This window comes from Rhinopithecus roxellana, chromosome 19 (assembly GCF_007565055.1).
Source record: "Rhinopithecus roxellana isolate Shanxi Qingling chromosome 19, ASM756505v1, whole genome shotgun sequence".
In the NCBI taxonomy this organism is placed as follows: domain Eukaryota; kingdom Metazoa; phylum Chordata; class Mammalia; order Primates; family Cercopithecidae; genus Rhinopithecus; species Rhinopithecus roxellana.
Window position 1 is genome coordinate 45,097,235 of NC_044567.1, and position 17,095 is coordinate 45,114,329.

Consider the following 17,095-nt stretch of genomic DNA (forward strand, 5'->3'; position numbering starts at 1 on the left):
CAGCCTGATCAACATAGAGAAACCCCGTCTCTACTAAAAATACAAAAAATTAGTCAGGCATGGTGGCACATGCCTGTAATCCCAGCTACTCAGGAGGCTGAGGCAGGAGAATCACTTGAACCCAGGAGGTGGTGGTTGCAGTGAGCTGAGATTGCACCACTGCACTCCAGCCTAGGCAACGAAAGCAAAACTCCATCACAAAATAATAATAATAATAATAATAATAATAATAATAAATAAGAAGAAATGTCTAAAGATGACTTCAAAGAATTTGATTGCTATGTATTAGAGCAGAAGTCATTCATTTATTTGTTCATTCATTCAGCACTAAAACTAAGCACCTACTGTGTGCCTGACCCTGTACTATGCACAGAAGCAAGCCAACCAAAACAGTAATAGTCTGGGTTGGGCACGGTGGCTCATGCCCATAACCCTAGCACTTTGGGAGGCTGAGACGGGTGGATTACCTGAGATCAAGAGTTCGAGACTAGCCTGACCAACATGGTGAAACTCCTCCACTAAAAATACAAAATTAGTCAGGTGTAGTGGCATGCACCTGTAATCCCAGCTACTCGGGAGGCCGAGGCAGGAGAATTGCTTGAACCCAGGAAGCAGAGGTTGCAGTAAGCCAAGATTATACCACTACACTCCAGCCTGGGCGAGAGAGTGAGACACCATCTCAAATAATAATAATAATAATAACAGTAGTTGCAGTGACAGTAGCAGTTGTTGTTATTGTTGCAGTTGTTAACTAATATTAATTGAAGATTTACCATGTGCTAGACTTTGGGCTAAGCACTTTGTAAGCGCCGTCTTATTTAAGTCTTACATAACCTATGAAGTAGCCGCTATGAGTGTCCCCATTTTACAGATGAGGAAACTGAGTCACAAAGCAGTGAAGTAACCTTCCCAGAGTCAAGCAAGTAGTGAGTGGTAAAGTTCGTAGCACAGGGCCATTCAGATCTTCTCGCCTTGTGATTTAAATTTTGAACAGAATGACTACAAGTTTCAAATATGCTTTGGAATTTATCCCCCAAGCGTGACTGAACAAGACTTCTTCTGGCACTGCCCTGGTCGTTTTTCATGCCAAGCCTGGATCTTCAGCCTTCCCTTCCATCCTTCAACACCCCCTACCTTCTGTCAGTGCATCCTGCATTGCTTAAGTTAGCCAGAGTGGGCTTCTGTTGCTTACACTCAGAGAAAATTAACCAGGACAGCTGGGCGCGGTGGCTCACTCCTGTAATCCCAGCACTTTGGGAGGCTGAGGTGGGCAGATCACGAAGTCAGGAGATCGAGACCATCCTGGCTAACATGGTGAAACCCCATCTCTATAAAAATACAAAAAATTAGCCGGGCGTGGTGGCGGGCGCCTGTAGTCCCAGCTACTCGGGAGGCTGAGGCAGGAGAATGGCATGAACCTGGGAGGCGGAGCTTGCAGTGAGCTGAGATTGTGCCACTGCACTCCAGCCTGGGCAACAGAGCAAGACTCCTCTCAAAAAAAAAAGAAAAAGAAAAAGAAAATTAACCAGGACAAGTAGTGAACTCCCCATGATAGGAATATAGGAGAGCAGAAGCTGCGGGAGTATGCGGTGGGCTACAAAGAAGGGATTCACGTGAAATGGTGTATCAGTTACATTCTCCAACGATGGCTGCAAAAATGTCTCTTGTCCCACGTCCTCTTCTAACCTTGCCACTTACCCACTGAGTGGTGAGATCAGTATCCTCTTCCCTTGAACCTAGAAAGACTTGTGACTGCCTCAGCCAAAGCAGCATGACAGAGGTAACATTATGTAACCTACAATGCTATATAGCAAAGCACCATACCCTCTGCCCTGCCTTTTTGGGATGCTCTCTCTCTCTCTCTCTTTTTTGAGACAGAGTTTCGCTCTTGTTGCCCAGGCTGGAGTACAATGGCGGGATCTTGGCTCACTGCAACCTCCGCCTTCTGGGTTCAAGTGATCCTCCTGCCTCAGCCTCCCAAGTAGCTGGGATTACAGGTGAATGCCACCACGCCCAGCTAAGTTTTGTATTTTTAGTAGAGATGGAGTTTCACCATGTTAGCCAGGCTGGTCTCGAACTCCTGACCTCAGGTGATTCGCCCACCTTGGCCTCCCAAAGTGCTGGGATTACAGGTGTGAGCCACTGATCCTGGCCGGGATGCTTACTCTTAAAACCCCATCACCATGCTGTGTGCCATCCCAAACTAGCCCATGCAGAGCAATCACATGGGGAAGCCAAGTAGAGGCACTCTGTCCATCTGGCTCTGTCTGATGGTCAGCTTTAGATATTATATATCAACCTCCAGATGTAAGTGAAGACATTTCCAAATGACTCCAGCCCAAAGCTATCAAATGACACCCCCTGCCCAACACCTGCCTTCAAATCTTTCCAGTGGAGGCCCCAGACACTATGGGGCAGAGACACACCATCCCCACTGGGTCCTGTCCAAATTCCTAACCTACAGAATCTGTAAACATAATAAAAATGGCTGCATGACACCGCTCAGTTTTGCAGCAATAGCGACTAGAACTGATGGATGAAGAGACCAGCCCATCCTAGAAACTGTTATCCCAGGAACTTCCCCCAGGAACTACTCCCCACACCCACAAATATGCCAAAGCAGGGGTTCTCATTGCTGTTGACTTTTCCACTCTGGGCAGCCTAAGGCTTCAGAGGCCAGAGTCTGGGTGACACTTCAAGCCCAGGATCTGAAAAACTAAGCCCATGTGCTCAGCAGACAACCCATTTGCTGGGACAAAGTTTCAGGTGTCAACCGGGAAAAAGCACCTTCTGGGGAAGTATCTCATTTAGAAACTAGAGGAACAAGAGGTGAATCATAAATCCCCCTGAAGGGTGCATCCTATTTGTTATTCAGGGAAGGATCATTTGTATCTAAGGAACATCAAACAAACCAACAGAGCCTCCCTTTTGGGCCATGGAGAGACAGAGCAGGTAAAATAAACAGGGTATGCAAAAATGATAGCATCAGGAAGTTATCTAGAGAGAAACAAAATGTCCTGAGCCAGCTGAGAATTTCATTAAAGTAAGTCTTCAGTAACGGTAATGCTCTGTTCCTGTCACCACTGCAATCTGGCCATCTCTCTCCTGAAAATGGAATGGTGTTTATGCTGAGGACAAGGACAATCCAGACACTCTCTGTCTCTGTCGTGTATGTGTGTGTGTCCATCCCCAGACCTCTGTCACCGTGCCCTTGTCTGTGAGTTGTGGCTAAGAGGACAAACTCCTGAGTCAGGATACCCGGGTCTAAATCCTATGTGGCCTCGGGAACGTTACCCATCCCCTCTTGAACTCAGTTTTCCCATCTGTTAAAAAGAGAGAGGGAGAAAGAGAGAGAGAGAGAGAGAGAGAGAGAGAGAGAAGAGGGAGGAGAAGCAAGCCCTGGCAACGTAGAAAGATCCCATCTCTACAAAAATAAAATTCACAAAATAGCCAGGCATGGTAGCATGCATCAATAGTCCCAGCTACTCAGGAGGCAGAAGTGGGAGGATCACTTGAGCCCAGGAGGTCAAGGCTGCAGTGAGCTGTGATTGCACCACTGCACTACAGCCTGAGCAACAGGGCAAGGTCCTGTCTCAAAATTTAAAAAGAGAGAGAGAGAGAGAATTATAATAATATCTACTTTGTTGGGTTGTTGTGGGATTTAATCTACTATTAGCACAGACCATGACATTCAAGGAATTTCAGTTTTATTGTTTTCTCATTATACTGAGTGATTTTCTGGGCCTGTATGGGTATCTTGGTTGAGGGGGTCCCACGTACCTGTGTGTATATATAATTTCTGTTTCTGTGTGACGGCCTTTCCTTCCTTCTCCACACCCAACAATTCCTCTTCTCTGGATGAACAGAGAGTTAGAAACCACCAAAGTGCCATGAAAGAACCAAGAAAAATGTGAGCCCAACTGGTTTGTGGTAAGTCTGGTAAGAAATGCCAGTTTCTATAATTACCAACCTCAAAATTTCAATGATTGAACACGGAGTGGTTTCTTATTCCTGTCACAACTTGGAACAAGATAAGACATTGTCCCTGAGGGCTCTCCTCCAAGCGGGGACTCGGGGATTTAAGTTCCAGCTGTCTTAGAAAACCACCATTCTGGAAGCCTGGAGGGTTGAGTGGGATGTTTTTTTTTTTTTTTTTTTTTTTTTTTTTTATTCTTCACTGTCATACTTTACTAAAATACAAAATAATAATAATAAAATTCCGTTTCTTTTCTTTTTCTTTCTTTCTCTCTTTTTTTTTTTTTTTTTTTTTTGTTTGTTTGTTTGTTTGTTTTTGAGATGGAGTCTTGCTCTGTCGCCAGGCTGGAATGCAGTGGTGCAATCTCAGCTCATGGCAACCTCCCCCTCCCGGGATCAAGCGATTCTCCCGCCTCAGTCTCCTGAGTAGCTGGGATTACAGATGCCGGCCACTATGCCCAGATAATTTTTTGTATTTTTAGTAGAGATGGGGTTTCACCATGTTGGCCAGGCTGGCTCGAACTCCTGACCTGATTATCCACCTGCCTTGGCCTCCCAAAGTGCAGGGATTACAGGCGTGAGCCGCCGTGCCCAGCCAAAATTCCGTTTAAGTCTTTGATGAAGCAATAACAAATATGAATATTATTAAATGTCAACCAGTTAATACATACCTTTCTAATGTTCTATGTGATTCAATGAGTGATACACATGAGACACTTTTACATATCAAAGTACAATGGTGTTCTTGAGGAGAAGCACTTTTGACTTTGTGGAAGTTGCAAGTTTAACTAATTACTTTTTTAGTGGATCACCATTTTCACTTGCAAAAACCATGACAGGAAATTATGGGATGTTTTTAGCTCAATCCTAGAAAAGACTTACATCACTTCTGCCCATACTCCGCTGGTTAGTACTTAATGTGTGATAGACAATAACATTGACTTTGCCACACAGAAATGTCACTTTCAGTTGGTAAAGAAAGGTAGCGCCTATTAGGACTCAGAACCATTGTATTTTCCATGTTGTTACTCCTGGGGTGGGAGGTGTTACTAAAAACTCTGGTCTTCATCCACTTCCTCCTCTCTATCCTGCCCTAGACCAGGACACTATCCGCTCTTTCTAGAACTGCACAATATCTGCCCATTGTTCTCCCTGCCCCGAGGCCATTTCTTTTCCAATGCGGCCGATATCATTTGAATGTTGTGTCCTCTCCACATCTCATGTTGAAAGGTGACCTCCAGTGTTGGAGGTGGGCATGGTGGGTGTTCGGATCATGGGGGCAGATACCTCATGAATGGTTTTGTGCTGTTCTTGCAGTTGTGAGTGAGTTCTCACTCTATGAATTCACATTAGATCTGGTTGTTGAAAAGAGCCCAACACCTCCTCCCTCTCTCTTGCTCCCTCTCTCACCATGTGACACATTGGCTCCCATTCACCTTCCACCATGACTGTAAGCTTCCCCAGGCCCTCACCAGGAGCATTTGACTGTAAGCTTCCCGAGGCCCTCACCAGGAGCATTTGCCAGCACTATGCTTCGTGTACAGCCTGCAGACCTGTGAGCCAAATAAACCTCTTTTCTTTATACAATTTTTTCAAGATGGAGTTTTGCTCTTGTTGCCCAAGCTGAAGTGCAATGGCATGATCTCAGCTCACTGCAACCTTTGCCTCCTGGGTTCAAGTGATTCTCCTGCCTCAGTGTCCTGAGTAGCTGGGATTACAGGTGCCCACCAACCCGTCCAGCTAATTTTTTGTATGTTTAGTGGGGTTTCACCATTTATTTATAAATTACCCAGTCTCAGGTATTCCTGTATAGCAATGCAAAGGGATTATAACACAGCAGCCGAGTCAACTAAAATGGAGATTCGAGCCCTCCCTCTCATATACAATAGTTGACTCTTAGAAGTGGAGTCAAACCTGGCCTAGCACAGTGGCTCACGCCTGTAATCCCAGCACTTTGGGAGGCCAAGGCAGGCGGATCATGAGGTCAGGAGATCAAGACCATCCTGGCTAACACAGTGAAACCCCGTCTCTACTAAAAATACAAAAAATTAGCCGGGCATGGTGGTGGGTGCCTGTAGTCCCAGTTACTCAGAAGACTGAGGCAGGAGAATGGCATGAACCCAGGAGGCAGAGCTTGCAGTGAGCTGAGATCGCACCGCTGCACTCCAGCCTGGATGACAGAGCAAGACTCCGTCTCCAAAAAAAAAAGAGAAGTGAAGTCAAACCCTTGAGCTTACAAGGCCTTCCCTGCCAACCCTCCTCCTGCTCATCTCTCTCTACTCTTCTCTTTGAACTCTGGGTTCCAATTCGACTTCAACAGTTCCTCAACTTCACTGTGTTGTTCTAATCTCTGTGCCACATTTGGTGCCTCTGCCCGAGACACACCTTCCCTTCCCACCCACCTCTGGCTCCTCTAGCTGCATAATTCCTGCCCATTGTTCAAACCTCACCTTGAAATTGGCTCCACAACCCCAAACTGGATTAGGTCTCCTCTTCTTCCCTCCCATGGCACTTTATCCTATACCTCATTCCTCTTCATCGTTAAGCTACCTTGGATTCCCACTAAATTCTAAATTCCAAGCTCCAAGAGGACAAGCGATGTGTCTATAGCCCATTCACTGCTGTCTCCCCAGCAGCAATAACAGTGCCTACCACGTAGTGTCTCCCATGTATTTTTGGTACCTAAACCAGGACTTTGCACACAGAAGAGAAAAAAGGAGGAATTGACTCATATTAACGAGTAAAATAAAAAAATTATTTTTCGTCTTCATCCACCAACTTCAACAGTACATGAAACCAGTCAGTATGTGAGTCAGAAATGAGCCAGAGGTGATGCTGGGATCCAGATGCAGTTGTGAGTTGTGTGATGGGATCTGTTTCAGGCCCTGGGATTATCAAAGGCATCCCTGCGGAGTCATGGGCTCATTAAGCAGACCCTAGGGAGAGTCACGCATTTTCTTCAGAAATCCCACCCTCTGTGGTAGTTAATTAGTCTTAGCTTAAGGTAATTGGCTTTTCTCCTCAGGGCAATATTATCTGAGACCTAAACCAGCATCAGCTGCCCAGGAGCCAGCAGCTGTCCAAGACTCCAGTGTCTTTCCAGAGGTAGGTGGGGAAGAAGCCAAAAGAGAGTGTTTCTTCAGATCACAGAGGGAAGAGAGATTGGGAATTCACAGGACATTTTCCTGAACATGAAGGGAAAGAAAGTCAAACAAAGCAATAGCTTGGCAACAGATGGTGAGCAAAATCAGTTGGGAAAATCTCTTTTGGGGTTGAAAGGAAAAACTGCAGAGATGCCTCTATCGAGGGTGTCACTGACTCCCACCTGCCTGGGACATCTTTATTTTCTAGCCTAAAATGTTTCATCTGAGGGAAGATCAAATCCAAAGAGCTGTCTCGCACCTTTCATCTGAACCAGCATGAACATGTCTCAGAAGGCACAGAAATAAAAGCTCCATAGAGTCTTAGCTCAGTCACCATTCGGGACCAACCTTAGGAAGCAGGGTGCTGGGGATGGGGGTGCTGGTTTCCATCATAGATACTTCAGAGCTGCACCATGAGTTATGACATGGGCAGAAGGTGGTCAGCCTCCTCATGGCAGGCCAGGATTGGGAGGACTATTGCCCAGACACAGATCCACATCACAAAAGTTACCAGAGGACAACCACAAACTGTCTCCATCTATGCAAGGGCTTCCCAAACCTCTGCCAAACATGGGTCACCTAAGCCATATGACATCATGTACTTCTTTATAAGATGCATTGAGAATGGCAAAACATCATTTCTGTGGTATGCATGAGAAAATATCAGACAAACCCAAGTTAAGTGACGATCTACAAAAAAACTGGCCATTTCTCTTCAAACTTACCAAGATCATGAAAGATAAAGATGTAAGAATTGTCACAGTGTGGAGGAAATTAAATAGCTAGGACTACTGCAGTAGTCCATTCTCACATTGTTACAAAGAAATACCTGAGACTGGGTGATTTATAAAGAAAAGAGGTTTCATTGGCTCATGGTTCTGCAGGCTGTACAGGAAGCATGGCTGGTGGGGAGCAGGTCTCAAGAAACTTACAATCATAGTGGAAGGTGAAGCAGAAGCAGACACGTCATCACATGGCTGGAGGAGGAGGAAGAGAGGAGCAGGAGGTACTGCACAGTTTTAAACAACCAGATCTCATGAGAACTCTATCACAAGAACAGCACCAAAGGGGGAAATCTCTGGTACCACCTAAAATCACATACCACTCTGGGAAAACACTGCTTTTTGAAACCTCATGGTGAGGTTTGAAGACTGTGGGGCTATAGAACAAGAATCAGAACTTCTGCTGCAGTAAAGAGTCATCCTCAAAGTAATATCCCTGTTGTGGGGAGACAGCAGTTGTCATATAGTGAAGGTGAGAGTGTAAATTGGTTCAACATTTTGAACATACTCTTTGACCCAGTAATTTTTCCTTCCAGGTACTTGTCCTACAATATAATTATGAGTCATTACAATGTTGTTGTACAGGTTGAGCATCCCAAATCCAAAATCATCATTTAATGCTTCAAAATTCAAAACTTTTTGAGTACCAACATGACACTCAAAGGTAAATGCTCATTGAAATATTTCAGATTTCAGATTTCTGGATTTGGGATGCTCAACTAGTAAGTGTATAATGCAAATATGCCAAAATCCAAAAAAAAATCTGAACTCCAAAACATTTCTGGTCCCAAGCACCAGATAAGGGATATTCAACCTATAATAGGAAAAGACAGAAGCAACCTAACCATCCATCAGTAAGGAACATCCTATAAGATGGAATATTATACAGCCATTAAAATTGAGAGACATGTACATGTACCAATACAGAGCAATTTCCAACACACATTATGTGAAGAAAGCAAGGTGCCCAATATTGTATATATATTCCTACACAGTTTAGAAAAAAGTAAACATATATATTGTATCAGTTAGCAATTGCTACATGACAAACATCCCCAAAACTCAATGACATGCAACAAGAAGTATTATTTTCAGGCTCAAAGGTGTGCCATCAGTTGGGACAGTTTTCTTTTTCTTCTACTCTCCCATAGATAGGCTGGAGTGGCTCCAATCCACAACTCTCATTCTTCTGGGACCAGCTAGCTAGCTAGGGCTTGTTCCTCTCATGGTCATGGCAGAAGCACAGATTTCTACTGTGCTATAAGGATGTACTGTATTCTTGAAAATTATGCTGAGAGAGTACATTTTAAGTGTTCTTACCATAAAAAATGGTAAGGATGTGAAGTAATGCATATGTTAAATAACTCAATTTAGTCATTCCACAAGTATAGTGAAATATACTATATTTCAAATCTTTGTTCGTGTCACACCTGTTCATATCCCATTAGCCAGAGTAAGTCATGGCCAAGTCCAACACCAATGGGGCCAGGAAGCATATTCCTGGGAGGATGAGAAGGAAAGTGGACATTTGCTGAATGAAAGTTTCTAAAAGTCCTAAAAATCATCCGTAAGTGAGATAGATAGATGGATGTATAAATACTTCAGATGTCACTCTTTGCGCATATATATTGGACATATGGAAAGTCTCTAAGGAAGTGCACACAAGGAGTTAATAATGGGTTATATCTAGAGAGATGAAGTGGGAGACAGGTGGGAAGGGATCTTTCATCATCTTTTTGCGACATCTGAATTTTGGTATAATTTGCATTTATCGTGTTTTGCAAAAGAAAATCAAACACCACCTTCTTACCCACAAGGCATTTCCATATCGATTCTTTTCTTTGACATTCACACTGGAGTGAGGCACGAGGCAGGCAGAAGAAGGAGCTGACCCCACTTTGTGGATGAGAAGAAAACCAAGATCCAGCCAGGGAAGGCAACTTGCCCTAGACCAGACAGCTAAAACAGGGCCAGTCCAGGGCTTGGACCCAGATCTGTCTTACACTGCAGACCCAAAGCATCGCACAGCACCGTGCAGCTTGCTGTGTGGGCCACTGGCCAGGGCAGGGCCTTCCCTGTGGACTGCCATAGGGGTAAAATCCCTCAGGCTCAATGTACACCATAAGGGAGAGACTAAATGTGGACAGCCCTCAGAGATTACTTTGTCCAACCAGGTAATTTTTTTTTTTTTTTTTTTTTTTTTTTTTTGAGAGAGGGTCTCACTCTGTTGCCCAGGCTGGAGTACAGTGGTGTGACCTCAGCTCACTGCAACCTCCGCCTCCTGCATTGAAGTGATCCTTCTGCCTCAGCTTCCCTAGGAGCTGGAACCACAGGTGCCCACCACCAAACCTGGCTAATCGTTGTATTTTTTAGTAGAGACGAATTTCACCATGTTGGCCAGGCTGGTCTTGAACTCCTGACCTCAGGTGATCCGCCCGTCTTGGCCTCCCAAAGTACTGGGATTACAGGCAACCAGGTCATTTTACAGATAGGCAAAGAAAGGCCAGAATCACAAGCATGGCCCTTCCTCTCCCTGAATGTCCATCTCCCTATTCACTCAGATAAGACCTTAACACCCACCTGAGAGGGTTGTTTGGGGGGATGAAAGAAGACCACGTATAAGAAAGCACTTTGCAGCCCAGGGAGCAAGAAGCACGATTTCAGGAACTTGCTTGCCCCGCATTCATTCCCCAGAGGAGAACCAGGAGGCAGCACCTTCTCCCTTTCTCTGGCTCAGGAATATGTAAACTGACCAACGCTAGAGTAGCTGGGTTCTCAGAGAGACAAAGCAACTGCTTTCAAGAAAAGCCAAAGGGCTTTGAGCCACTCATGACTCAGAGAGCAGATTGCTCTGCAATCGTGCATGTTAGTTTTGTACAGCAAATATGTTAGAGAACTGTTCTGCAGCGGATTTCATGCCTGAGCTGGGATTGGGTTTATGTGAGCTCCTTTGCAGTTCAACACATGAATCGCTCCCTTACAAAAGCTCTGTCCCTGCGGGAAGGGCCTAGGTGGCTGCAGCACTAAAAACCTCCTCCTCCCTCTCCCACCCCAGATGGGTTTTCCTTGTGAGTCTCCTTCCCCACGGTGTCCTAGGAGGACAGCATCCCCTTTTGTCTGAGTGCCCTCCTCTCCCTTTGTCATATCAGGCCCCACACTTGCTCAGAAGGCAGCAAAGAAGCGGGTGGGAGGAAACAAACCAAGGCACCAGATGCTAGTAAAGTAAGTGGGGCCTGTAGAGTCCCACTTAAGCCATTTTCCACTTTGCAACAAATGGAAATTTCTGCGAGCCGCACTGAAAGCTCCTACAATGACTAATGTCGCCAAGCGAGCTCTAGGAACGAATAGATGCTAATTATTTTGTGGAAGGCAAGACAAGTGGAGAATTTAAACAGAGGGTCCAACTAAGCAGATGGTGGGAAGTCTGAAGGCCCAGAAGGGCAGGCCTGCCCTGACCCCTGATTGCTTAGCTCAGGGGCCAGCTTGAAGTCCCTGGGTCGGCCACGGTACCCCTCTGCACAGCTCCCCATCTGGCCTCCCAGCACTGGGCCCCCACTGGCTTTGCAGCTGGCCAAAGCTGGGCTTCTGGAGCTTCCTTCATAATGCGGGAAGGCCGGGAGGCTGGCGTGAAGGTGAGCAACACCCAGCAGCTCCTCAAGGAACTCCATAACTGACATCCCAGGGCTTTGGGAATAAGGTGTTTAATGCCACTTTTAAGGCCAGCCAGGAAGAAGGGGCACAGACCAGAGGTGTGTTTTCTCTTCCAAGATACACTGAAAAGGGCTTAAAACCAGAGAAGGAGTGGGCTCGGCATTCCACCTTCCTCAGCCCAACCTGACCACAAGGATCGTGGCCGAGGCCTAGGTTCTCCCTCCCAGGAGTTATCCTCCCAGGCTAGGAGGTTGTAATCCGGCCACTTTCCAGCCCAGCCCACTGAACAACTGAACATGGCTAGCTTATTCCTCTGGGGCCTCACCCCAGGCCATTGTCTTCCTGGAATGCTCACCCTTAACCCTCTAATCATCTCTTACTGGGCCTTCAGGATTCCAGGGCCACCTCCTCCCGACCCCCTCCTTGAGCCCCTCCCCTCCAGGCTGGGATCACCCAGTCCCCTGCGCTTGGCCTGAACTGCACTCGCTGCCCTGAAGTGTAAAGTGACTTTGAGTCCCTGGAGGACAGGGCCTGGCCTGGAGTCAGCATTTGAGAAACTACCTCCCTGGAGGTGAGCTGGCACCTGGAGAACAAGGTCAGAGCCAGCCTCCCTCCAGATGGGAGCTAGCACCACCCCACACCCCACAGAGATAGTGACAGTTCATTAAGAAGACGCAGGAGGTGGCAGGGAGCGGGGATGCTCTCAACTTCCCACTCCCTGTTGTCTACTCAAGAGGCTTGTCCCAAAGCAGTTGCAGAAGCAACAGATGAGAGTGCTGCAGGGGCAAACGAACTGCAAAAATCCCCAACAACATGGAACCCACCCATCCTGCCCCCCGCAGGAGAGTTAGGGAAGGACAGCCAAAGGCAGAGCCAGACCAGAGCCATGTCCCCCGATTCTAGTGCCAGGCCCTCTTGCCCACTCACAGACAAACTGACAATATTAATGGCAGAGGCACTCGCTTTAGGGCTCACTGTGTGCTTTACATGGATTAACTCATCTAATCCTCTCATATATATGGCAGTATATATATGCAGAATGTCATGACTGTTACAAAGACAGGTTGAGGCCAGATGGACCACCCCCCTACCACCCCATATTCATATTTGTAACCCAAATGATACATATGAGGTCACAGCATCAATCCTCTCAACACCTCAAGAGGCTAGGAACTATCGCCATGAGTTCGTTATAAATAAAGAAACTGAGGCACAGAAGGGTTAGCTCATTTATCCAGGGTCACACAGCTCATAAGTAGCAGAGCTGGGATTTGAACTGTGGCTGCAGAGCCCACATGACTAAACACGCATTCTTCCGTCCACTCCCTGACATGGAACAATGCCAGTGTACTCAACTGATGCTTTGGGAGTCCTTACCCAACAGGGCCTTCCTCGATCCAGAAGAGGATGCCCAAGAGAGGAAGTCAACTTTCTGGGGAAAGGACTAACTCAGATGTGTTTTCTGAATAGCACCCACTCAGTCATCTCTGTGGAGTACATGTACTGATATATATCTCATATATATATTACATAGATAGATATATAAGCCATATCCATTATTTGTCATCACTAATCTATTGCCTGGTTCATTTCAAATGATTAAAGCATCCTGGATTTTCCCCGCAAGTTGTGATACCTGGTGCAGAGAAAGCCCAGTGGACACTTGAAGGAAGAAGACCTGAATTCTGGTACTAACTCTGCTTATCTCATTAGCTGTGTGACCCTGGACAGCATCGTGAACCTCTCTGAGCCTGTGACTGATTACTCAGCAGTGTATGGAGATATAATACCTTCCCTCCTATAGCACCATGCTAGGCACCAAAAACTGGGAGATGAGCAGAGCGTAGGCCCCATGCTGCTCCAAGGCTAGCAGCCAAGGGAGACAGGACAAAAGCCATCACAGTGTCTGGCCAAAGTGAGGACACAAAGATTGGAGTGCTCAGACTGCATCAGAGAAGACCAGGAAAAGACATCACGAAGCTGGAGAACCCTGAGTGGAGACTTGGAAGACAAGTTGGAGGTCTCCAGAGTGGAAGGGCTTGCAGGCAGGTAGGGCAGCCTAAGCAAGGCAGGCATGAGACAAATGTGCATGGAGAAGGGGGAGTGGTTCTTAGGGGAGCTCTGGATATGAGGGGGTGGGATGAGGGATGGCAAGTGAGACAAGGGCTGCAAACAGGAGAGCTAGAAAGGCCCTTGGAGGACATCCACCCAGGGGCTGCAAACTCACATGACTCCAGGGCTTAGGAAAGTGATAGCAGTAAGTGAACTGGGCCAGGTGTGAGAGAGTAGGAAGGGGTGGGGTGCGTGGCAATTAGAAGGTAGGACCTGCCTAAAGGTACCCAATTTTTGACCTCCGTGAAACACGTCTGCAAGATGAATTTGAGCTTATAAACTCCTGCTCCATTCTGATCTTTTCACTATGCAGAATGTCATGACTGTTACAAAGACAGGTTGAGGCCAGCTGGACCATCCCCCTACTATCCCATATTCATATTTGCAACCCAAATGATACATATGAAGTCACAGCATCAAACCCCAAGACTGTTTCCCCTAGTTCCCTCCCTCTGTCTTCCTCTCTCAGTCTCAATTTCCACTGGGATCCTGGTCTCCAGCACAACACCCTGTTCTTCCCACACTTTCTGCTATTGCCACTGAGCCAAGTCTGCTGCCCACTTCTCCACTGCCCCAGGTGCAGATCCCCCGGGATGCTCCCCTGTTCTTGCTTCATTATCGCCACTGCAGAGTGGCTACAGACACGCTCCCTCACCACTAACTTCATACACCTAGATGGGTTCTTCCAAAGGTTGCTTGGGCCCTTGGGAGTTATAGCTCTCTTTTTGACAATAGCATCTTCCCAGAGTAAACACAAGTTGCCATGGTGATTGGGTCAACAGGTAGGGAGGGAGGACTTTCAAGCAGCAGCCATTATGTTGTTTCTCAGAACAAGCCCTTCTCTGACTCCCAGGCCCCCTTGCTGAGCATTGTTTGCTCTGCTCCCTTTGTCCTGGGTGCCTTGCCATTTACATGGATAGAAGGAGTTGGGGCCCCAACCCAGGCTTGCTAAGCTCATCCATAAATGCCTGTGTGCCCATTGTCTTAGTCTGTTTTCTGTTGCTATTGCTATAACAGAATACCACAGACTGGGTGATTTATTTTTCTCAAAAAGAAGTTTATTTAGCTCTCGGTTCTGGAGGCTGGGAAGTCCAGATGCATGGCACCAGCATCTTGTAGGGACCTTCATGCTTTGTCATAATAAGGCTAAAGTTATCACATGGCAAGAGGGCAAGAGCGTGCCAGCTCAGGTCTCCATTCCTTTTCTTTTTCTTTTTTTTTTTTTTTTGAGACGGAGTCTCGCTCTGTCGCCCAGGCTGGAGTGCAGTGGCCGAATCTCAGCTCACTGCAAGCTCCGCCTCCCGGGTTCACGCCATTCTCCTGCCTCAGCCTCCCGAGTAGCTGGGACTACAGGCGCCCGCCACCTCGCCCAGCTACTTTTTTGTATTTTTTAGTAGAGACGGGGTTTCACTGTGTTAGCCAGGATGGTCTCGATCTCCTGACCTCGTGATCTGCCTGTCTCGGCCTCCCAAAGTGCTGGGATTACAGGCTTGAGCCACCACACCCGGCCCATTCCTTTTCTTATAAAGCCTCCAGTCCCATCCCGGGGGCTTCACTCTAACTCCCTTATCTAATCCTAATTACCTCCCAAAGCTCCCATTCCTAATCAGCATATGAATTTGGGGATTAAGTTTCCAACACATGAAATCTGGGGCACATATTCAAATCACAGCACCAGTCAAGGACAGTCTGCAGGCCCCTAGAGATCGATGGAGGTAAACATATGTGAGAGAGAGAGGTTGTCACCTCCACCCATTAGAGATACCCAAATCTCAGCTCCAGCCCAGATAAAACGTCTGCTATGTGTGTGCAATCCTAAACACACACACACACACACACATGTATAAAAAATTGAGGAAGGTGTTTAAAAATCACCCAAGTCACCTCCTTCGAGAGGGAAAACACTATACATATTTCCCATGGTTTTTTTCTTGCCCGTCTTTCTAAGATTATGTGGAGAAAGAGAAATAAACATATAGATTTAACGGTTGAAAAGTATGTATATGCAGTTGTATAGTCGACTTTTTTGTTTGACATTATATCATAAGCATTTTCTTACTTCATTAGAATTCTTTACATCATTTTTGAATGATTCATAATAATTTACCAAATGGATATACTACACTCTAACATTGTCTTAATGGTGGGATATTAAGATTAGATCTAATTTAATGCTGCAACAAACATTATTGTATCTATCTCTGATTATTTTCCTAGGCTGTATTTCTAGAAATGGAATTCCTAAGATAAAGAGTATACATATTTTAAAGCTTTGATAATGCTTGCCAAATGCTCCCTAAAAAATTATTCTTCTATCACCTCCATTTGAAAACTCCTGTCTTAGAACATCCTGTATACTATGCTGTTTAAAAAATTAAACATATGTCTATGTATACACACATGAAATTGCAAGACTTCCATTTGCAATTAACATAAATTCAGAAACACTGATTTTACGTGCAATTTATATTAAAAGGATGTTCTTCACCTGGCCCTGGCCTTTAGGACGACAGATTTCACGTTTGAAGTACTGGTCAGCCCTGGATGGCAGTCCCTGCCAGTAATGAGTTGGGGAACCCATAGCCTTTACACCCGCCTGTTCTCTCTAACTTCTCCATGGCTGGCCGTGTCACTGGGAGGTGGATAAACGGCTCTGTTGGCTGCCCTTGTTCCCAGAACCCACTTCCTAGCAATACAAGGGGCCCATTTGTCATTCTGCCACACAGCTCAGCTCTGCCAGACATCTCATTCTGCCTCCCCTGCCAAGGACATGGTTCAGAAGGCCTGACTCAAATCTCAGGCTTTATGGAGCACTGGACAGAGCACCTGAGTCAGTACCAGGAGGTCCAGGGTCTAACTCGCTGTATGACCTTGGGCCAGCTATTGAGTCTCTCTGGGCCGGAGGGTCTTCAGCTGGACTCTACCATCTCCAATGCACCCCACCCCCATCTCTCTGGGTTCCAGATGAGAAAATGGCCACTTTGGTCCGACTGATGGCCAGAGCCTGGCCACCTAAATGGCCACCCCCTAAAGCCATCAATGAACAGAGCCAAAATAATATTCCAGGTCATGTCGAGGTAGGCAGTACCGCATGGAGTTAGAGCAGAGACTGGAGACACTGGAAACAATCAAGGAAGCTCCAAGACCATTCTCTATGTCCTGGCAGGATAAAGCCAGGTCTGGAGGAAAGTCAGCATGTAGAAGAGTGCAGCAAAAAAGGAAAGAGCTAGAAGGCAGAGGCAGCTCCCAGCGCTGCCATGACCCGCTGGGCTCTGAGCTCCAGCCTGCGGTGGCTGACAGTGGCTTCCTGCTGCCATGTGAAAGGCACATCTCCATCAGCTGCAGGTGAGAAAAAACCCAGCCTGCTGTCTTTTCCATGGAAACTTGTGTTGCCAGATGTTCAATTCCTGTGAAATATATCATGAGAAAAAG